The sequence below is a fragment of the Ornithorhynchus anatinus genome, chromosome 2 (assembly GCF_004115215.2).
Source record: "Ornithorhynchus anatinus isolate Pmale09 chromosome 2, mOrnAna1.pri.v4, whole genome shotgun sequence".
Classification (NCBI taxonomy): domain Eukaryota; kingdom Metazoa; phylum Chordata; class Mammalia; order Monotremata; family Ornithorhynchidae; genus Ornithorhynchus; species Ornithorhynchus anatinus.
Window position 1 is genome coordinate 167367169 of NC_041729.1, and position 24271 is coordinate 167391439.

At 47.5% G+C, this 24271-nt stretch overlaps 1 protein-coding gene across 8 annotated transcripts in view; it reads right to left on the reverse strand.

Moving 5' to 3' along the window:
- Window positions 1-24271, reverse strand: part of LMO3 (LIM domain only 3) — a 92173-nt gene that overhangs the window by 51743 nt on the left and 16159 nt on the right. The gene's annotated exons all lie outside the window — the stretch shown is intronic.

Below are 24271 nucleotides of genomic sequence, written 5' to 3' on the forward strand. Positions count from 1 at the left end.
CGGGATTGGATCGTCAGAGGCCTGATTTATCACCCGCTTCTACATATCGACTCTCCTCCTGTATGAGGTTAATATTTCAGTAGAGTAGCAGACACGGGGAGAAGTTGATGAGGGAATCAATCAATCACATCTACCGAGTGCTTACTAGAGGCAGACCTCTGTACTAAGCGCTCGGGAGGGTGCGACACAACAATACAACAGACGCATCCCCTGCCCGCCATGAGCTTACGGTCTAGAGGAGGTGTGTGATCCTAGATGACCCATTCCTACCCGTTTGGGAATATCTTCCCCAGTCCCAGGGAATGTAGGTATAATTGTGGAAGGACAATCCTTGGCTCAGATTCTTCCATCTATAATAACGGTGGTATTGGTTAAGCGCTCACTACGTGCAGAGCACCGTCCTAAGCGCTGGGGGGATACCAGGTGATCAGGCCGTCCCACGTGGGGCTCACAGTTTTTAATCCCCATTTTCCAGATGAGGTAACTGAGGCCCAGAGGAGTGAAGCCACCCGCCCGAAGTCACCCCGCTGGCAAGCCGCGGGGCCGGGATTAATAAACGCTCCGGGGTCCGTCTTCCCTGAAGCTCCTTGTGGCGAGGGACTCTGTCACGCCACTTTAATGTTATTTGTCATGTGGTAATGATAATGACGGTATTTGATAAGCGCCTACTATGCGCTCACCATCTCAATCCCCATTGGAACCGAGGAGGCACAGAGGAGTTACACAACTCGCCCAAAGTCACACGGCGGACCAGTGGCGGAGCCGGGATTAGAACCCACGACCTCTGACTCCCCAGCCCGGGCTCTTGCCCCTAGTCCAGGCTGGGGAGCAATATGATGGGGGAGGGGGGCCTTAAAGCTGATGGAGAGGAGTCTCCCTCTGAGGCAGAGGTGGACGGGCAACCTCTGGAAGTTCCTGAGGAGTGGGGATGCGTGGCCCGAGTGTTTTTTGTAGAAAAAGAATCGGGCAGCGGAGTGAAGTAGGAAGCGGAGTGGAGAGAGTCAGGAGGCGGGGAGGTCAACGAGGAGGCCGATGCAGTCGTCCAGGAGGGAGAGGAGGAGGGGCTGTACTGACGTGTAGTGGTTTGGATGGAGGGGGAAGGGCGGATTTTAATAATCATCATCATCCTTTTGGCATTTGGTAAGCGCTTACTATGTGCCAAGCACTGCGCTAAGCGCTGGGTAGATACAAGGTGATCAGGTTGTCCCACTTTGGGGCTCCCAGTCTTCATCCCCGTTTTCCAGATGAGGGAACTGAGGCGCAGAGAAGTGAAGTGACCTGCCCACAGTCACACAGCTGACAAGTGGCCGAGCCGGGATTCGAACCCATGACCGCCGACTCCAAAGCCCGGGCTCTAGAGAAGCAGCGCGGCTCAGTGGAAAGAGCCCGGGCTTGGGAGTCACAGGTCAGGGATTCGAATCCCGGCTCTGCCACTTGTCAGCCGTGTGACTGTGGGCGAGTCACTTAATAATAATGTTGGCATTTGTTAAGCGCTTACTATGTGCAGAGCACTGTTCTAAGCGCTGGGGGGGGGGGGATATAAGGTGATCAGGTTGCCCCATGCGGGGCTCACAGTCTTCATCCCCATTTTACAGATGAGGTCCCCGAGGGCCAGAGTAGCGACGTGGAGAAGCAGCGTGGCTCAGTGGAAAGAGCACGGGCTTTGGAGTCAGGGCTCATGAGTTCGAATCCCAGCTCTGCCACTTGTCGGCTGTGTGACTGTGGGCGAGTCACTTAACTTCTCTGTGCCTCAGTTCCCTCATCTGTAAAATGGGGATCAAGACTGTGAGCCCCACGTGGGACAACCTGATTCCCCTGTGTCTACGTCAGCGCTTAGAACAGTGCTCGGCACATAGTAAGCGCTTAACAAATACCAACTTGCCCAAGCTCACGCAGCTGACAGGCGGTGGAGCCGGGATTCGAACCCATGACCTCTGACTCCCAAGCCAGAATGAATGGAAGGCAGAAAATCAGCGCGTAACAAATACCGCGATTATTATTATTGCTCTTTGTTCCCGAATTGTACTTTCTAAGTGCTTAGTACAGTGCTCGGCACACAGTAAGCGCTCAATAAACACGACTGAATGAATGAGTTATCCCGTCAATCAATCCATGGTATTTAGGGAGCATTTACCGTGTGGAGAACTCGATACGATGTTTCGGGGAGCGTCTACTACGACAGAGTTGGTAGACAAGCTCCCTGCCCACGATGAGCTTACAGTCTAAGGAATGAGCTTACAGTCTAGACCAAGCGCTTAGTACAGTGCTCTGCACACAGTAAGCGCTCAATAAATACGATTGAACTTTAGAGAAGCAGCGTGGCTCCGTGGCAAGAGCCCGGGCTTGGGAGTCAGAGGTCGTGGGTTCTAATCCTGGCTCTGTCGCTTCTCATCTGCGTGACCGTGAGCCAGTCACTTCACTCCTCTGTGCCTCTGTTACCTCATCTGTAAAATGGGGATGAAGACCGGGGGCCCCCGTGGAACAATCCGATCACCTTGATCTACCCCGGCGCTTAGAACAGTGCTTGGCACATAGGAAGCGCTTAACAAATGCCAACATTATTCATCATTTATTTACTGAACTCTCCCAAGTGCTTAGAACAGTGTTCTAAATGCTTAGAAGAGTGCTTCACATAGAGAGAAGCAGCGCGGCTCAGTGGAAAGAGCCCGGGCTTGAGAGTCAGAAGCCAGGGGTTCGAATCCCGGCTCTGCCACTTGTCAGCTGTGTGACCTCGGGCAAGTCATTCACTTCTCTGGGCCTCGGTTCCCTCCTCTGTAAAATGGGGATGAAGACCGTGAGCCTCACGTGGGACAACGTGATGACCCTGTATACCCCAGCGCTTAGAACAGTGCTCTGCACATAGTAAGCGCTTAACAAATACCTACATCATTAGTATAACTCACCCCAAAATTGCAGAAAGACGACTGGGAGCTCCCTTGGACCGTCAGCTCGTCGTGGGCTGGGAATGCATTCGTCTGTTACTCTACTGGACTCTCCCAAGTGCTAAAGCCGGGGCTCCGCGCACAGTAGGCGCTCAATAAATACGACTGAATGAAACGATTGCAGCCGTCGCTTACAGTCAACCGAAGCCATTTCTTCCACTTTTTAACATATTTTGACACCCCCATCCCAGACCCCCAGCACTTATGTCCGTATCTGTAATTGATTTCTACGAATGTCCGTCTCTCCCTCTAGACTGTAAGCTCACCGTGGGCAGGGAACGTGTCTGTTTATTCTTAAATCGGGACCCTCCCAAGAGCTCAGTAGAGTGCTCTGCAGACGGTAAGCGCTCAATAAATGCGACCGAACGAACACATTTAACACTTTTTAATGCTATTCTACCCAGGAACGGTTGAAACGTTCAGAAGCCTTCCTTCCTCACGTGTTTCTCTTAAATATCTAACCACGGTAGGTGAGTGCAGATTGGAAGCTTCTTCAGAACAGGGATCATGCCTCGTAACTCTCCTGTCCACTCCCAAGCGCTCAGTACAGTGAGAAGCAGCGTGGCTCAGTGGAAAGAACCCGGGCTTGGGAGTCAGAGGTCATGGGTTCGAATCCCGGCTCGGCCACTTGTCAGCTGTGTGACTGGGGGCGAGTCACTTCACTTCTCGGTGCCTCAGTTCCCTCATCTGGAAAATGGGGATTAACTGTGAGCCTCACACGGGACAACCTGATTACCCTGTGTCTACCCCAGGGCTTAGAACAGTGCTCTGCACATAGTAAGCGCTTAACAAATACCAACATTATTATTACAGTGTTCTGCACACCCAGTAAGCATTTACTAAATTCAATTCCAACATGATTTGCTTGTAGCTACCCCAGCGCTTAGTACAGCGCCTGACACACAGTAAGCCCGTGGCTTAGTGGCAAGAGCCCGGGTTTGGGAATCAGAGGTCGTGGGTTCATAATGTTGGTATTTGTTAAGCGCTTACTATGTGCAGAGCACTGTTCTAAGCGCTGGGGTAGACATAGGGGTTCTAATCCCGCCTCTGCCACTCATCAGCTGTGGGACCTCGGTCACTTAACTTCCCTGGACCTCAGTTCTCTCATCTGTAAAATGGGGATTAAGACTGTGAGCCCCACCTGGTTACCTCGTATATGCCCCAGCGCTTCGAACAGTGTCTGGCCTATAGTAAGCAATTAATAAATAACATTATTATAAGGATGGTTATAAATACCACAATTAATTGATTAAAATACCATAAACCCCCCTCCCCTCAAAAAAAATCACAGATTGGGCGTCAGAATGTTTCAACCTCTTTCTCTGTATAAATTTGAAAACCCTCCCGCTATTATAAAGTAATAAAGGGTGTCCTTTTATTTATTTATTTTTTAATAAAGCCTGGCCTTGAGTTCAGGCCCTTAGAATCAGCTCCTTGGCTGAGTGCCCTTGGTGTTAAATTTTCTTCAATTGTATTTCTGTCAGTGTATCATTTTTTTTTTAAGCAATGGACCCTGTAATAGCAAAGCCCTGTGCTGTCTGGAAGTGCATTTTACCAGCATGACACAAGTATTTTTCACTACAGGAGACAAACAATGATATGTATTACATGCAGCAAACATCGCCTTTGGTTCATAGGCCTCTCCTAGCGTTCATCTGTCTAAAAAAAAAATAATAATAAATCGTATCGTGTCCTGGATGGGGGTGGGAGGGAAAAGCTACTTCTTCCAATCCACTGCGCTCTCCCGAGCGTCTAGTACAGTGCTCTGCAAGCGTGGCTTAGCGGATAGAGCGTGGGTCTGAGAGTCGGAAGGACCTGGGTTCTCACTCCAGCTCCGCCACTTGCCCGCTGTGTGATCTTGGACGAATCACCTCGCTTCTCTGGCCCTCAGTTACCTCATCTGTAAAATGGGGATTAAGAATGTGAGGCCCATGTGCTGTAAACCCGGTGTGGGCAGGGATTGTCTCTATTTATTGCTGAATTGTATTTTCCAAGTGCTCAGTACAGTACTCTGCACATAGTAAGCGCTCAAACACGACTGAATGTGGGACAGGGACTGTGTCCAAACTGATTAAGTTATATCTACCTCAGCGATTAGAACGGTGCCTGGTATCCCCGTTCTGCCACTTGTCAGCCGTGTGACTGTGGGCAAGTCACTTAACTTCTCAGTGCCTCAGTTACCTCATCTGTAAAATGGGGCTTAAGATTGTGAGCCTCACGTGGGACAACCTGATTACCTGTATCTCCCCCAGCGCTTAGAACGGTGCTCGGCACCTAGTAAGCGCTTAACAAATACCAACATTATTATTATATAGTAAGTGCTTAACAAGTACTATCATTATTATTATTTTTTACCAAGTAAGTGCTCAGTAAATACCATTCATTGATTGCGAGAGAACAACAGCGGGATACATGATAACTTTCCTGCAGCAAACAATCTTTTGAATTAAAATCTGAGCTGTTTCCTGAATGCCTCTTAGGTAAGAAGCCCCTCTACGGAAGAAGTACAAAACTAAGGTCTCTGGGGAGTTCCATTCATTCATTCAATAGTATTTATTGAGCGCTTACTATGTGCAGAGCACTGTACTAAGCGCTTGGAATGGACGAATCGGTAACAGAGAGAGACAGTCCCTGCCCTTTGACGGGCTTACGGTCTAATCGGGGGAGATGGACAGACAAGAACAGTAGCAATAAATAGAATCAAGATAGCAATAAATAGAATCAAGATAGCAATAAACAGAATCAACATAGAAATAAATAGAATCAAGAATGAGTTCCATTCATTCATTCAATAGTATTTATTGAGCGCTTACTATGTGCAGAGCACTGTACTAAGCGCTTGGAATGGACAAATCGGTACATTGCCAGGCCAGCAAAATCAGGGACTCTTGGCTCTAAGAACTCCAGGTCTTCAATATTTAATATTCAATATTTATTCAGTATTTATCGAGGTCTTACTGTGTGCAGAGCACTCCAAGTGCTTGGGAGAGTGCAATATAATGATAAACAGAGACATTCCCTGCCCACGGTGAGTTTACAGTCTAGGGGGGGGAGAAAGACATCGATATAAGTAAATAAATGACAGCTAAGGACTCAAGTGGCGTGGGGCTGGGCGGGTAGGGGGAGAACAAAGGGATTAAGTCAGGGGGATGCAGGGGGATGGGAGAAGAGGAAAGGGGGGGCTTAGTCAGGGAGGAGATGGGCCTTAAATATGGTTTTGAAAGGTGAAGAGAGGAATTGTCTGTGGGATTTGAGGAGGGAGGGCGTCCCAGGCCGGAGGCTGGACGTGGGCCAGGGGTCGGCGGCGAGCCGGGCGAGCCGGAGGCCCAAGGAGATTGTTAGCGGCGGCAGAGGAGCGGAGCGTGAGGGCCGGGAGGGAGCAGGAGAGAAGGGACGTGAGGGAGGAGGGGGCCGGGGGATGGAGGCCTTTAAAGCTAACGATGAGGAGTTTTTGTTTGATGTGGAGGTGGATGGGCAACCACTGGAATCTTTTCAAGAATCCCGGCTCTGCCACTTGTCAGCCGTGTGACTGTGGCCAAGTCACTTCACTTCTCTGCGCCTCAGTTACCTCATCCTTACAAGGGGGATCAAGAGTGTGAGCCCCCCGTGGGACAATCTGATTCCCCCGTATCTCCCCCAGTTCTTAGAACAGTGCTCTGCACGTAGTAAGCGCTTAACAAATACCAACATTATTATTATTATCATTATTAAGGGGGTGACACGTCCTGAATTTTTTTTGTAGGAAAAAGATCCGGGCAGTAGAGTCAAGTATGGACCGGAGTGGGGAGAGGCAGAAGGCAGGGAGGTCAGCGAGGAGGCCGATGGAGTTATCCAGTTGGGAGAGGATGAGTGACTGGATTAATGTGGTAGCACATGGATGTAGAGGAAAGGGCAGGTTTTACTGTTGTTGTGAAAGTGGGACTGACAGGATTTTATGATGGATTGCATTTATTCATTCAATAGTATTTATTGAGCGCTTACTACGTGCAGAGCACTGTACTAAGCGCTTGGAGTGTACAAATCGGCAACAGATAGAGACGGTCCCTGCCCTTTGGCGGGCTTACGGTCTAATCGGGATGGGTCGATTGAAAGAAAACACGTCACCCTGCTTCAAACACAACTCCAACCATTCCAGCCATCTGAGGAAGACCATGAGAGGTAGGCTTTTCCCATCTAATTCCCAGGAAAATCGTCCAATTAATCGATAGCTTTTATGAGATGCAGCATGGCTTAGTGGAAAGAACCGGGCTTGGGAGTCAGAGGTGGTGAGTTCTAATCCCGGCTCCGCCACTTGACAGCTGTGTGACTTTGGGCAAGTCACTTAATTTATCTGTGCCTCAGTTCCCTCATCTGTAAAATGGAGATTAAGACTGTGAGCCCCATGTGGGACAATCTGATAACCTTGCATCTATCCCAGTGCTTAGAACAGTGCTCGGCACATAGTAAGTGCTTAACAAATACCATTATTATTATTACGGAGCGCTTATTTTTTGAAAGCACTTTTCCAAGAGGCCTTCTGTAACTAAGCCCTCATTTCCTCTTCTCCCATTCCTTTCCGCGTCATTCCCGCTCTTGGATTTGCAAGCTTTATTCACCCCCTCCCTAAGCCCCAAAACTTCTTATGTCCATATCCATCATTTATTATATCTATTGATATTCTATGTATAAAAATAATGATGTATTTGTTAAGCGCTTACTATGTGCCAAGCACTGGTCTAAGCACTAGGGTAGATACAAGGTAATCAGGCTGTCCCACGTGGGACTCACAGTCTTAATTCCCATTTTACAGATGAGGTCACTGAGGCCCAGAGAAGTGAAGTGACTTGCCCAAAGTCACACAGCTGACAAGTGGCGGAGTTGGGATTAGAACCCAAGACCTCTGCCTCCCAAGCCCAGCCTCTTTCCACTATGCCACGCTGCTTCTTCATTCTATTATTCTGTATTATATTCTGTATTTTATTAATATTCTATCCACCATCTAGACTATAAACATGTGCTCGTTGTGGGCAGATAACGCGTCTATCAACTCTATTATAGCGTATTCTCCCAAGCTCTTAGTACGGTGCCCTGCACATAGTAAGTGCTCAATAAATTTGATCGATTTATTGATCGATTACTGGGTGCAGAGCACTGGAATAAACACTTGGAAGAGTCCAGTGAATCGTAGTCAGCAGATACGTTCCGGGCCCAGTGTCGAGCACTTTCACCACCTTCTGCCTCCGGCCCGGAAGGCCCTCCCGCCTCAAATCCCACAGACGATTCCTCTCTCCCACTTCAAAGCCTTATTGAAAGCCCATCTCCTCCAAGAGGCCTTCCCTGACTAAGCCCCCCTCTCCTCTTCTCCCACTCCCTTTTGCGTCACCCCGCTTTGCTCCCTTTATTCATCCCCCCCTCCCAGCCTCACAACACTTATGTCCTTATCCATCATTCATTCATTTGTATTCATGTGTGTCTCCCTCTCTAGACTGTCACTTGTCAGCTGTGTGACTGTGGGCGAGTCACTTCACTTCTCTGTGCCTCAGTTACCTCATCTGTAAAATGGGGATTAAGAATGTGAGCCTCACGTGGGACAACCTGATGACCCTGTATCTACCCCAGTGCTTAGAACAGTGCTCTGCACATAGTAAGCGCTTAACAAATACAAATAATAAGAATATTATTATTAATCTCGTTGTAGGCAGGGAATCTGTCTACTAACTCTTTAATATCGTGCTTCCCAAGTGCTTAGTACAGTGCTCTGCGCACAGTAAGTCCTAAATAAATACAATTGACTACAAATCCATAGAATCCATAGAATCCATTCAGTCGATGGTATTTATTGAGCGCTGACTATGTGCAGAGCACTGTACTAAGCGCTTGGAATGTACAATTCGGCAAAAGATAGAGACAATCCCTGCCCAATAACGGGCTCACAGTCTAAACGGCCTGAACCTAAGAAGACATACACCCAACCAAAAATGAATACTGGCAATAGCGTTAAATGTGATCACGTAATTCTGCTACCTAGGCAGCACACCGATCGGCGATGCGATGATTGATGGGGAAGTGGAAAACCGAATCAAGAAGGCCAGCACATCCTTTAGGATGTGGTAGCAGGCTCCAGACTAGACTACAGGCATCCAGACCTGGAGTGCTGTCCGGCCTTCACCCAGACGCCACGTCCAACTTCTCCCTCCACCGATTCCACCCCAGTCACTGATGGGCCAGATCCACTATTAGACGGTGAGACAAGATGGTGGACGAGGGAGCCTGGGGTATCGTCAGTCTTCCAGCATCGACGCCGCACTTATCTTACACACAGATATAGCGGGCCGGGGCCGGGTGCAGAAGGAGCCACAGCGGGAGGCCCAAACAGCCGCTGGACGGAGCACAAATTGGGAACCTGAAAACATGGCTTTTCACCCGACGTCCCATCCTCCAAGCTCAACGGGGCTTGTTCAAACACCTCCTCAACCCCACCTACTCCAACAAGCCTTCATCATCCCAATTCAGACTAATAACTGTGGTATTTAGTAAACGCTTAGGGTGTGCAAGGCTACTGAACGTTTGGGTGGATACAGGCACATCAGGTTGGACACAATCCCTGTCCCACATGGGGCTCACATTCTCATGCCCCATTTTACAGATAAGGTAACCGAGGTACAGAGAAGTGATTTGTCCAAGGTCACGGAGCAGACAAGTGGAGGAGACAGGATTAGAACCCACGACTTTCTGACTCCCAGGCCCTATCCTCTGCGCCATGTGCTTCATGTCAGCCAGCTTGGAATGCAAACTCCTTTCAGGGAGGGAAATGCGTTTTATACTTCTGCTGTAATAATAATGCTGATAAGAATAATAACAGCATTTAAGTGCTTATTATGTGCAAAGCACTGTCCTCAGTGCTGGGGTAGATACAAGGCAAGCAGGTTTTCCCAAGTGGGGCAAAACCCATTTTACAGATGGGGTAACTGAGGCACAGAGAAGTTAAACAACTGCTAAGTGGCAGAACCGGGATTAAAACCCACAACCTCTGACTCCCAAGCCCGGGCTCTTGCCATTAAGCCATGCTACTACTCATAATGGCATTTATTATTTCTCTATGCTAAACTCTTTCTTCCAATCCTGAGCTGCGACAATGGGAAAACAAAGATTTCTGATCTTCTTGCTGAGTTGCCTCATTATCGGCATTGGGTAAAAGCTCCCAGAGCCTCAATCTCGTGAAATCTGTTTACTACCACGCAGCATCGTAAAACCTGAGTTTAAAAGCCCTTTTCCTCCCTGTCTTTTTTGTTTTCTGTGTGTCCTTCCTCAAGGGCTTATCACCCGTGAGACCCACTTATGACAGGTCTCAAGAAGAACATTTTTAAATGCTCTAACCTGGAAAATTCCAGCTGCCTGCAATAAGCCCCGGCATGTCTAGAACCATTATCTATAATTCGGGGTGAACTAGAATTCCTGAAAAGCTGACCCTTTTCTGGAGCGCATTTGCCTGAAATGTTCCTTTCTCTCGATTTTGCCTCGGCTCTTGTGGAAAGAGCCTGGGGTTGGGGGTCAAAATCCCGGATTCCAGTCCCAGTTCCGCCCTGCCCTGCTGGGTGACTGTGGGCAAATCGCTTAACCTCTCTGAGCCTCCATTACCTCATCTGTAAAGTGGGGACAAGTTGCCTGCTCTCCTTCCCTCTTAGACTGTGAGCGAACGTTGGACAGGGATTGTTTGTGGGCAGAAAATGTGTCTGTATATTATTACACTATATTCTCCCAAACGTTTAGCATATTGTTCTGCACACAGTAAGTGCTCAAGAAATATGATTGAATGAATGACCGCTATACTGTACTTTCCAAGCGCTTAGTACAGTGCTCTGCACCTGGTAAACGCTCAATAAATACAATTGAATGAATGAATAAGCACTCAAATATGAATGAATAATAATAATAATAATAATAATGTTGGTATTTGCTAAGCACTTACTACGTGCAGAGCACTGTTCTAAGTGCTGGAGTAGACACAGGGGAATCAGGTTGTCCCACGTGGGGCTCACAGTCTTAATCCCCATTTTACAGATGAGGCAACTGAGGCACAGAGAAGTGAAGTGACTTGCCCACTGTCACACAGCTGACAAGTGGCAGAGCTGGGATTCGAACCCATGACCTCTGACTCCAAAGCCCGTGCTCTTTCCACTGAGCCACGCTGCTTCTCTGAATGTTATATGTCCTCTCCCAAGCGCTCAGTACAGTGTCCTGCACCAGTAAACACTCAATAAATACAATGAACTGACTGTATAAGATACGACTTCAGTGCTTGCATAGGGTTCTGGGACTTTGGAAGAGCTTAATATAATAATAATGATGACGAGAATAATAAGAGTAATAATTATTACTATTCCATCTCACACTAGAAGGCTCAAACCAGAAGAGTACACCGGCTCAAGCTCCAATACATATGATAGGCACTTAATAGGGTGTTTTGGATGATAATAATAATAATAATGTTGGTATTTGTTAAGCGCTTACTATGTGCAGAGCACTGTTCTAAGCGCTGGGGTAGACACAGGGGAATCGAGTTGTCCCACGAGGGGCTCACAGTCTTAATCCCCATTTTACAGATGAGGTAACTGAGGCCCAGAGAAGTGAAGTGACTTGCCCCCAGTCACACAGCCGACAAGTGGCAGAGCTGGGATTCGAACTCATGACCTCTGACTCCAAAGCCCGTGCTTTTTCCACTGAGCCACGCTGCTTCTCATGAAATAAGGTTTTTGGAGGCATCTGTCGATTGCAAAGTACGCGGATTTTTAATATTCAATCCGCGCTGCTTCAAACTAAAGCCTCGAACGGGCCTGAAAGGAGACTGAAATCGATCCACAGTCACCTCAGAGGAGGCAGCCCGTCTCTAATCTCTTGCCACAAGCCTGTCTTAAAAGGTGGGCCACCTGACTGCCCGCCCCGTCCCAAGGCAGAGGGGCAGGGGGAGGGGTGGAGAGGAAGCCGGGAAAGGAAGGAGCTGGAAAACTATGTGCGGGAGAAGCGGGAGAGAAAGCTTCGTGCCAGGAAAACGTCGCCGACGGTGAGAACTGAAACTGGGTGGGGAGAAACGGATGACTCTGAGCGTGACTTTCTTATTTGAAAGTGCCCTGCCACTTGTCCGCTGTAAGACTTTGGGTATGTCACTTTACTTCCCTGTGCCTCGGTTACCTCAGTTGGGGATTAAGACTGTGAGACCCACGTGGGACAACCTGATTACACTGTATCTACCCCAGTGCTTAGAACAGTCTTCGACACATAAATACCACCATCATCATCCTCATTAAAGAAGCAGCGTGCCATGGTGGGTAGAGCCGAGGCCTGCGAGTCAGAAGGTTATGGGTTCTAATCCCAGCTCCGCCACTTGCCTGTTGTGTGACCTTGGGCGAGTCACTTCCCTTCTCTGGGCCTCAGTGACCTCATCTGTCAAATGGGATTGAAGACTGTGAGCCTCACGTGGGACAGGAAGACAACTCCTCCAAGAGGTCTTTCCAGACTAAGCCCCCCTTCCCTCTCCTCCCACTCCCTTCTGCGTCACCCTGAATTTTTCCTTTTGTTCTTCCCCCATCCCAGTCCCACACCACTTACGTCTGTATCTCTCATTTATTGATTCCTATGCACATCTGTCTCCCCCTCTAGACCATAATCTCGTTGTGGGCCAGAATATATCTGTTTATTGGTCTATTGTATTCTCCTAAGTTAGTAGTACAGTGCTCCGCACACAGTGAGTGCTCAATAAATATAACCAAAGCAGAGTGGCTCAGTGGCAAGAGCCCCGGTTTGTGTATCAGAGGTCGTGGTCTCTAATCCCAACTCCGCCACTTGTCAGCTGTGTGACTTTGGGCAAGTCACTCAACTTCTCTGTGTCTCAGTTACCTCATCTGTAAAATGGAGATCAAGACTGTGAGCCCCATGTGCTTTAGATTAAGCTACATTTTGATATTCCAACTTGACAGGCTTGTGTCTATCCGAGTGCTTAGAACAGTGCTTGGCTCATAGTAAGTGCTTAACGAATGCCGTTATTATTATTATTATTAAAATGGGGATTAAGTCTGAGAGCCCCACATGGGAAAACGTGATTACCTTGCCTCCCCAGAGCTTAGAACAGCGCTTGGCACATAGTAGGTGCTTAAATACCAATATTATTATTATTATTGAGGAAGCAGAGGCAGGAGTGAGAGAGAGCCTTATGCCAAGTTTTGCTCCAGAAAGATGGAGACGGAGAGAGGCTGTTGGATTCATTCATTCAGTAGTGTTTATTGAGCGCTTACTGTGAGCGGAGCACTGTACTAAGCGCTTGATGTGGGGAAGAAGGGCTTCCAGGCCTGAGGAAACCGAGTGAGCAGTGAGAAGGAGAGGAGAGAGCAAGGAACAACCAGAAGCAAAGTCTTTTTGCAGGCGGCCACTTACAGTGGCCACCTTTTTTTTCCTCTCATTTCCTTTTCCAAACCAAAAGAGGAAATCTGAATCAAATCCCAGTGTTTTCCCCTCAGTTATTTTTCTCTCTTTCAATGCAGTTCTCATTTTCACCCATCCCAGGGATTGGGACCAGGAAAAAGTGAAAAGATGAAGATTAAATAGCAACAAACCCCACTCTTCTAAATGTATTACACCCCCAATATTGTTTTTCTTACGGGTTAAAAAAAAAAAAGAAGTGATTTCCCTCTGAATTTTCCTCACTGCATTTAGTTAAAAAGAAAAAAAAAAGGAGCTGGGATCTTCAATGTTGTTCAGCTCCGAAGTACGCAGCATTCATTCCGTGAAATTTTCCAAGCTATTTCCAGCGCCCGTACGTGAAAATTTGACAATTGAATGCAGTGAGACTTTGGTTTTCCTTTCTGCATCTTGAATCCTCTCAAAATAGAGTATTTAATTATTGCTGATTGATCCTTCGGGACCTTTCCTCCCTGTTGCCGGCCAGTGTAGACTCTCAAAGTAACCAAAAGTCAGCTCTTTCTTGGAGTTCTGTGCATCTGTGATGTGCTCAAGAAACAAGTAGAACAGTTGCCATTTGTAAATGCTTCCAGAAGCACTTAATTCTAAATATACTTGCAAAAGCAGAGTTTGATTGCCTGCAAGAGGTATCTACCGCAACCATCTGATGTTCAAAACAGCTCCACAGCCCCAAGGGAAGAAAACTGAAAAGATGCACCTAACAACTCTGTTAACATCGGATTCTCCCAAGCGCTTAGTCCAGTGCCCTGCACACAGTAAGTGCTCAATAAATACCACCGATGGACTGATAAGTACTCTATCTCTCAAAAAGAAATTATATGTCATTTATGACACTAAAGAAAAGAATATGCAGAATTCGACGACTCCTACCTGCAGAAATCCTGCTCTAAGAATTAAGAAAATGTTTAGGGGACAATTGAGAATTCCCTGAGTCGAAGAACCAGGATAGATGCGGCTGTTGATAAGTTAAACTCTAAGACGGGTGATAAAATTATACGTTCGATGGGAAAGATTGCCAGTGAATATTAGAATGGTTCTTTTATTTTTTGGTAAGCTCGAAACACCATTTCCCCCTTCCCCGGCCCACAAAATCCATTTCTGTTTCTCCTAAACATTACGTGAGGAGGTTTTCTTCTCAGATAGATATTCCAAGCTAAGCCTGAATTATATTTTTTTAATCTAATTTATGAAATAGATACCATAGTGTCATTTTCCTTTTTCTAGCAAGTTAAGAGTTGATTTATCCATTCAGAAAATCTCAACTTTATTTCTCTGGTCCTCAGTTTCCTCAACTGTAAAATGGAATACTTAGACTGTGAAGCCCCTGTGGGATAGGGACTGTGTCCATCCCGATTAACTTGTATTAAATTGTATTAACTGATTAACTATATTAGAGAAGCAGCATGGTTTAGTGGAAAGAGCCCAGATTTGGGAGTCAGAGGTCGTGGGTTCTAACCCCGGCTCTGCCACTTGTCAGCTGTGTGACTTTGGGCAAGCTAAATTTCTCTGTGCCTCAGTTACCTCAATTGTAAAATGGGGATTAAGACCGTGAGCCCCACGTGGAACAACCTGATTACCTGTATCTACCCCAGCGCAGAGAACAGTGCCTGGCCCATAGTAAGCGCTTAAATACCATCATTATCATTACTATTATACCTCCTCCAACCATTAGTAATAATAATGTTGGCATTTGTTAAGCGCTTACTATGTGCAGAGCACTGTTTTAAGCGCTGGGGTAGATACAGGGTCAGCAGGTTGTCCCACGTGAGGCTCACAGTTAATCACCATTTTACAGATGAGATAACTGAGGCCCAGAGAAGCGAAGTGACTCGCCCACAGTCACACAGCTGACAGGTGGCAGAGCTGGGAGTCGAACCCATGACCTCTGACTCCGAAGCCCAGGCTCCTTCCACTGAGCCACGCTGCTTCCCATTAAAGGAAATGGGAACAGAAAGTTAACTCAAAGGGATTCACTGCTAAAGATTGTACATTCCAAGGGCTTAGTACAGTGCTCTGCACAGAGTAAGCACTCAATAAATACTATTGAATGAATGAAGAAATGCATTATTACAAACCTATCCCATTAATCTCCTTGTTGAGGTTTTCTTGTACCAAAAAAAAAAAAAAAGTTTTATATGGTTAAGACCCATCAGCTCGAAAACATGGGCGACCTCTAATTTTTTTATTGGAATAAGCTGGGCACGCGAATCAAATCCATAAACAATTTTGCATTTTAAACAGCTCCTTTCTCCGCACCGTCCACTTGGAGAACTCTGAAATGATTTTCACATAAGCCGAATAGTATTCACAACCTCAAACAACTAAAGCCGCAACTTTAAAAGAAAGAAGATCGTATTCGCCAAAACAGACCCATTTCCTTAGCTCGTGGACCCGCATTCCAGGCCAGGTGATGGACAGGGAGGAGCTATTAAAACACAGCGTGTGGATTTATTTGTACCCGGACCCCAATTTCGTTCCGATAGGTGTGAAGGAGAGTGAATTTATAGCCAGCGTCCGGTTGGGTAGGTCATCTTGAAATGAACACTCTAAGCTGGGATCGTAATTATTTCTGCCGTCCCATTTTCCCAGTTACCTTTCCGACTTTCAGGCCGGGGAAAGGAGGCGGGTGGAGGTACGACATGCAGTCGGGCAGAAAGCTTTTACACGGTGCGAGGGGCTACTGAATCTGGAGCCAGGAACGGGGTGTTCTCTTTCTCCACAAGAAAATTATTTCCGCTTCCCTCCGAGGGCTGGTACAGGGGGAACAATTGATTTCGGCCACTCTCCCACCAGATATCCCAGTCCGTTTCCCCGCTATGCGGGGTTTTCTAAGCAACGAATGGCAGTATACAGAGACAGAGTACTAGCTTAATGTTTAGGAACACTCCACGAATGAGAAGTTGGCAGGTTTAAAGAAAACACAATTGCCTGAAAGCGAGTGGCAAAGGCCGATTCTACTCGCTCGTTCCGAGTTGTGTAGCAGAGAGTCTATAGCGCTCTGCTTTAGGGGTCGCTACACAGCACCGGGATATTCACTCCAACCGTCTAATTGACTGTCCGTTAAGTAGGCAGATCCATTTTGACTTCTCAGTGGATTTAACTGAGCAGAATATTCCTATTGAGCAGGAACTCCTCAAACTCCTCACCTCCGCCAAACTAATTCTCTTCCCCTCTTCAAATACCTACTTAGAGCTCACCTCCTCCAAGAGGCCTTCCCACACTGAGCTTCCCCTTTTCCCTCTGCTCCCTCTGCTGCCCCTCTATACCCCCCTTCACCTCCCCTCAGCTAAGCCCTCTTTTCCCCCCTTTCCCTCTGCTCCTCCCCCTCTCCCTTCCCCTCCCCTCAGCACTGTGCTCGTCCGCTCAATTGTATATATTTTTAATACCCTATTTATTTTGTTAATGAGACGTACATCACCTTGATTCCATTTATTGCTATTGTTTTAATGAGTTGTACATCCCCTCGATTCTATTTATTGCTACTGTTTTTGTCTGTCTCCCCCGATTAGACTGTAAGCCCATCAATGGGCAGGGACTGTCTCTATCTGTTGCCGATTTGTACATTCCAAGCGCTTAGTACAGTGCTCTGCACATAGTAAACGCTCAATAAATACGATCGAATGAATGAATGAACTAGGTCCCCTATCAGGGTGGCGCCTGGAGAGTTTCCAATCCTCTACCGGTCTTGACTACGGGAGGGAGAGTGAATCAGAGGCCTGTCCATTCCATTCCTAGATTGGCCAGCGGCTGGCGAGCGGCTGGCCGTCGGCTACAAGCCAAAACTCCCCCGTGCTGGGCAGCAGCGGCCCGGGAGAGAGTCGAGGGCGGAGACTCAAGTTGACTGCACGTAAGGAGGCGATGGTAAACCGCTTCCCGGTTTTTCCCAAGAAAACTCTACGGATCCACCACCAGAACCACTGCAGATGGAGGAGGGGCATTACGGGAGAGATGTGTCCTTGGCGTCGCTACGGGTCAGGCACGGCTCGACGGCAAAAGACGAGAGGAGGAAAGTTACTGATCATAATACCATCAGGGGAAATTAGCGTTTTAAAAAAAAAAAAAATAAGACCCTCCATTTTCGTCCTCCGGACGAAAAGCATTGGTTAGGGTGGAACGGTTGGATGGCAGACCCTGAGAGTGGATAGATTTCATCTGAACACCCGTAATTCCCACAGAACGCTGATAAACGCTGAGAGCCGTCAACTACAGTCATCTGGAAACTCACGCTGAACAGGACGAGGCATGTGTTAGGGATTTTGAGGAGTTAACGTGGAGATGTCAACGCCCGTTGGCTCAGCCTACAAAGTTCTTAAATATACAGCCTGTCGCAATTTCTGTTAAATGCTGGAGGGCCTTGGGAAAGGATGGGGGTGGGGATCCTAGATCCGAAAGAATCTTGTTCTATCAAGCAGTCACTGGGAATTACTGAGCTTTTTCCGAGCGGAGAACGGTCGGTCATGTTTCCTGAGCGCTTTCTGTGTTTTGAGCACTGTATTAAGCGATGGCGCTTAGAACGGTGCTTGGCACATAGTAAGCGCTTAACAAATACCATGATTATTATTTCAATAGAACAATCTAACAGACACATTCTCTGCCCACAAAGAACTTACGGTCCAAAACACTGTACTAAGCACTTGGGAGAGTAAATATAACAGAGTTGGTAGACACATTCTCTGCCCACAGTGAGCTTATTACAGTCTAAAGGGAGAAGGAGCGTGGCTCAGTGGAAAGAGGCCGGGCTTGGGAGTCAGATGTGGATTCTCATCCCGGCTCTGCCACTTGTCTGCTGTGTGACCTTGGGCGAGCCACTTCACTTCTCGGTGCCTCAGTGACCTCATCTGGAAAATGGGGACGAAGACTGTGAGCGCCACGTGGGACAACCTGGTTACCTAGTATTTACCCCAGCGCTTAGAAGAGTGCTTGGCACCTAGTGAGCGCTTGACAAATACCATCATTATAAGCACTTTGTACAGTGCTCGGCAGACAGGAAGTGCTCAGTAAATACGACTGAATGAATAAAGGAATAATTTATGAGTAGGTATGGAACGAAAACCAAATGCCCAAAGGGCTCTTTAAAATGAGGATTAAGATTGTGAGCTCCATGTGAGACAAGGAATGTGTCCATCGTGATTAACCTGTATCTACCCCGGTGCTCAGTACGATGCCTGGCACATAGTAAGTGCTTAAATACCTTCAATAACAAGCAACAGGTATTGCAACCCCATTTTGCAGATGAGGAAACTGGGGTACAGAAAAGTGAAGTGACTTGCCTAAGGTCACACAGCAGACGAGTGGCGGATCCGAGACTAGAACCCAGATCCTTTGACTCCCAGGCCGGGAAGCAGCATAGCTTAGTGGAAAGAGCTCGGGCTTGGGAGTCAGAGGTCGTGGCCACTCATCAGTTGTGTGACTTTGGACAAGTCGCTTCATTTTTCTGTGCCTCAGTTCCCTCATCTGTCAAATGGGGATGAAGACTGTGAGCCCCATGTGGGACAACCTCATGGCCTTGTATCTATCACAGCGCTTAGAGAACAGTGCTTGGCACAGAGTAGGCACTTAAAAACCATCGTTATTATTATTATTACATGCCAGATGCTGTAGCTTAGGTAGTAACTGCTTAATAGATACCACAATTATTATTATTATTACCAAGCACTTATTCTATGTGCTGTGGTAATAATAATAATGGCATTTGTTTCGTGCTTATTACGTGCCAAGCACTGTTCTAAGCACTGGGGGGATAAAGGTAATCGGGTTGTCCCTCGTGGGGTTCACAGTCTTCATCCCCATTTTACAGATGAGGTCACTGGGGCCCAGAGAAGTGAAGTAACTTGCCCAAAGTCACACAGTTGACAAGTGGCGGAGGCAGGATAAGAACTCATGACCTCCGGCTCCCAAGCCCGGGCTCTTTCCACGCTGCTTCTTCCGTGAAACCGCCGCACCGGAAATCGGATTTGCTCTATAAAACCAACACCTTGGTGGGGACGAGGGGGTGGAAGGCCCTCGTCTAATCAACCTGCAACAGTTTTAGGGGGAAATGAGGCCGGGGGAGGGAGAAGGAGAGGAAGCATCCCCGGGGAGACGAGCCCCTACGTCGACTGCAAGAAGGGATGGTGAAATGATCGACCAAACCACGACAGGGCTCGGAAAATCTGGAGGAGCGCCCACCTTGGGCTCAGCGCTGCTTAAGAGTGGCGGTTTGACTTCTTCCTCCTCCTCCTCCTCCGGTGCCCAGTGCCAAGGTAGATTCAAGGTAATCCCTGCGGGGCTCACAGTCTCAATCTCCATTTTCCAGATAAGGGAAATGAGGCCCAGAGAAGTGAAGTGACTGGCCCAAGGTCACACAGCAGACAAGTGGCAGGGCCGCGATTAGAACCCATGTGCCTCCTTGTTTCGTTTTGTTGTCTGTCTCCCCCGTTCTGGATCGTGAGCCCGCTGTGGGTGGGGATTGGCTCTATCTGTTCCTGAATTGTACTTTCCAAGCGCTTAGTAGAGGGCTCTGCACACAGTAAGCGCTCAAGAAATACGATCGAACGAAAGAATGATATGCTGACGCCCAGACCCGAGTTCTATCCACCAGGCCACATTCCCTGCCCATAAGGAGCTTGAGGTCTGGAGGGGGAAAAGAATTCCTCCAGAATTCCTCACCCATCTTGAGTCTGCCACGGGTCTCGTCTGTCACTCAATTATCCAGTCGATGACAGTGGAAGAGGCCCAATTTGAAAGAATGTTCAGATCGACAGGTGCAATGCTGGGGAGAGAACATGTGGACTCTCTATTCGTCATGTATATGTATCTACCTGCACACATACAAGCAGTGTGGCTCAGTGGGAGTCAGAGGTCGTGGGTTCTAATCCCCGCTCCGCCACGTGTCAGTTGTGTGAGCTGGGGCAAGTCACTTTACTTCTCTGGGCCTCGGTTCCCTCATCTGGAAAATGGGGATGAAGACTGTGAGCCCCGCGTGGGCGTGGAATCTACCCCAGATAAACTTGTATCTACCCCAGTGCTTAGAATAGTGCTTGGCACATAGTAAGCGCTTAACAAATACCATCATCATCATCATTAAAGCAGCAGCCTGGCATAATGGGTAGAGCCCGGGCCTGGGAGCCAGAAGGGTTTAATTCCAGTCCCGCCACTTGTCTGCTGTGGCACCTTGGGCGACTCACTTCACTTCTCTGGGCCTCAGGGACCTCATCTGCAAAATGGGGATGAAGACTGTGAGCCCCATGTGGGACAACTCGATAATCTTGTATCTTTCCCAGCACTTAGTACAGTGCTTGGCACATAGTGAGTGCTTAAATACCATCATTATTATTAGAACAAAACACACACACTCACTCTTAGAATTTAGGCACCGCTGATGGAAAAATTCACTCACCTATGAGAAGAGATGTGACTAAAATTCAATTTAGTAACCCCGGTCCTGAGCGCATAATAATGATGTTATCAATAATATGGCAGTATATTTAATATATTTTGAATATTTCAAATAATAATACACACACACAAGAAAAAGTCTATGCTTTGTTGAGATTTAGTGAACGTGAATCTTAAAACCAGAAGTATTGTGTCCTAAAACCAGTTTTCAGCTTGGTTTCCCGGGGCAGAGAAAGGCAGGGAGAATTTACCCCAAAGAAAAATACTGGCAATCCCACTTATGCCTCACCACCCTCATCCCAGTTATTTATAAAGTACAAAGCTCACCTTCTAGTAGAATAATGATAAAAAAAAATCTGTTAATCACGTTCTATGAGTCAGGCACTATTCCCAGCTCTAGGTTAGACACAAGGTAATCAGGTCCCACATGGGGCTCAGTCTTAATCCCCATTTTACAGATGAGGGAACTGAGGCACAGAGAAGTTAGGTAATTACCCAAGGTCACACAGCAGACGAGGAGAGGAGCCAGAATTAGAAACCAGGTCGTCCTGACTGCCAGGCACTTCCCTCTAGGCTGAAAGCTCATTGTGGGCAGGCAGTATGTCAGTTTACTGTTGCACTGTACTCTCCCTAGCAATCAGTACAGTGCTCTGCACAGAGTAAGCGCTCAGTGCTTACAACTGACAGACTGGGAGGCTCCTGAGGGACAAAGACTATGTACCTACCCTAGTGCAAAAAGTACTACTCAATAAATAATAATAATGTTGGTATTTGTTAAGTGCTTACTATGTTCTAAGCGCTGGGGCAGATACAGGGTAATCAGGTTGTCCCACATGAGGCTCAAAGTCTTCATCCCCATTTTACAGATGAGGGAACTGAGGCACAGAGAAGTTAAGTGACTTGCTCAGAGTCACACAGGTGACAAATGGCAGAGCTGGGAATCGAATCCATGACCTCTGACTCCCAAACCCAGGCTCTTTCCATTGAGCCAAACTGCTTCTCTAGCGCTTAATAGACTGCAAATGCTTAGTACAGTGCTCTGCACACAGTAAGCTCTTAATGAATACAATTGAATGAATAATACTAATAATTATAATAATAAAATAGAAGCCCCAAGCTTCCATTTCTAGGACCAGAATAATAATAAAAAAGTGTTTGTGCCCTTTCACATTACCGAGGTCAAATTTTCTCCTCACAACATCTCTGGGAATGTGGAAAGGGAGGTAGAATCATCCCCATTTTGCCTCTGAGGAAACTGAGGTCCAGAGAAGTTAAGGGGTTTAGCCCCACGTGTCTAACCCAATCTGCTTGAATTCACCCCAGCGCTTAGTACAGTGAGTGGAGCATAGTTAAGCGCTTAAATACCGCAATTATTATTTTTAATTATTATGATTAGCCCAAAGCCACACAGAGGGTGAAGTGACCTTCAACTCCGAGATCTGATTTCTCTTGTCTACCCCACGAGGGTTTTCCAGCAAGGATCGCCTGCAGGATTCAAGTTATGAAATGAAAACCCTTCCCTCTCCTGACGACCCAAATCAATCCATGGCATGGATGGATGGAGGGTTTCCCGTGTGCAGAGCCCTGGACTAAGCATTTGGGAAAGTACAACAGAGATGGGAGATGTAATCCCTGCCCCTCAAACACTTACAGTCCACAGAGCTGTTCTGGGCCTGCATCTCAGTTTCCTGTTACAGCTTGTCCTAATATAATCATAATGGTATTGGTTAAGTGCTTACTATGTGCTGAGCACTGTTTTAAGCGCTGGGGTAGATACAGGGTCATCAGATTGTCCCACGAGGGGCCCACAATTTTTTTTTAATCCCCATTTTTACAGATGAAGTTAAGTGACTTGCCCAATGTCACACAGCAGACGCAGGATTAGAATCCATGACCTCTGACTCCCAGGCCCGTGCCCTTTCCACTAAGCCACGCTGCTTCTCTAATGGTTAAAGCCCAGGCCTGGGCATCAGAAGGACCTGGGTTCTAATCCTGACTCCCCCACTTGCCTGCTGTGTGACCTGAGGCAAGTCACTTCTCAGTGCCTCGGTTTCCTCAACTGTAAAATGGGGATTCACAGCTCTTCTCCGTCCGACTGGACTGTGAGTCCCATGAGGGGCAGGGACTGTGCCCCATCTTATTTAACGTCTATTTACGCCCAAAGCAGGCCCTTAAATATCGTAAGAAAATGGGAAAACACTCGGATAAGCACGGAATGGTGGATTCCCTTCATCCTCGCTAAGCTGTGAGAGAAATTTCTCCTCAAGATTTTGCGGTCCATGTAGACGACACCACCATCCTTTCTGTCTCTCAAGCCCGTAATCTTGGCCTTATCCTCGACTCTTCACTCTCATTCAACCCACAAATGCCATCAATCGCGAAATCCTGTCGGTTTCACTTCAGTGCTTAGAACAGTGTTTGGCACCTAGGAAGCACTTATCCGATAGCGTAGTTATTATCTAACCTTCTCAACATTGCTAAAATCCACGCTTTCCTTCTCTGTCCAAATCGCTGCCACATTAATCCAAGCACTCATCCTCTAGGGCCTGGATGACCGCGTCGGCCTCCTCTCCGACCGCCCGGCCTCCTGCCTCTCCCCACGCCAGTCAGTGGGGATTCATTCAGTCGTATTTATTGAGCGCTCACTGTGTGCAGAGCACTGTGCTAAGCGCTTGGGAATGTACAATTCGGCGACGGATAGAGACAATCCCTGCCCAACGACGGGCTCGCAGTCTAGAAGGGGGAGACAGGCAACAAAACAAGTAGACGGGCGTCAAACCCCTCAAAATAAATAGAATCACACTTCACTCTGCTGCCCGGATCATTATTCTACTAAAACGTTCAGTCCACGTTTCCTCACTCCTCAAGAACCTCCGGTGGTTGTGAGAAGCAGCGTGGCTTAGTGGCTTAGGTTCGATCCATTATGCCACGCATTTGTCAGCTGTATTTGTCAGCGCCTAATATAGTGCCTGGCCCATAGTAAGCGCTTAACCAATACCATAATAATGAATTATCAAGTGCTTATTCTGTGCCAGAAACTGCATTCAGGGCTGGGCTGAATACAAGCAAATCGGATTGTACCCACTCCCTGTCCCACGGGGTGCTCACAGGTTTCCACCCCCATTTTCCAGATGAGGTGACTGAGGCCCAGAGAAGCGAAGCGACCTGCCCCAGGTCACCCCGCCGACAAGCGGTGGAGCCGGGATTTGAACCCAGGAGCACCTAACTCCCAGGTCCGGGTTCTACCCAGTAATTATAGTAATGATGGTATTTGTTAAGCGCTAACTATGTGCCAAGCACTGTTCTAAGCGCTGGGGACGGAGGGGGGTGTTGTCCCACGAGGTGTTGTAATCCCCCTTTTTATGATAAATGTAAAAATAATCAATTAATGGTAATTTATATTAATATCTGTCTCCCCTTCTAGACTAAGCTCATTGTGGGCAGGGAATGTGTCTGTTTATTGTTGTATTGTCCTCTAAGCGCTTAGTACAGTTCTCTGA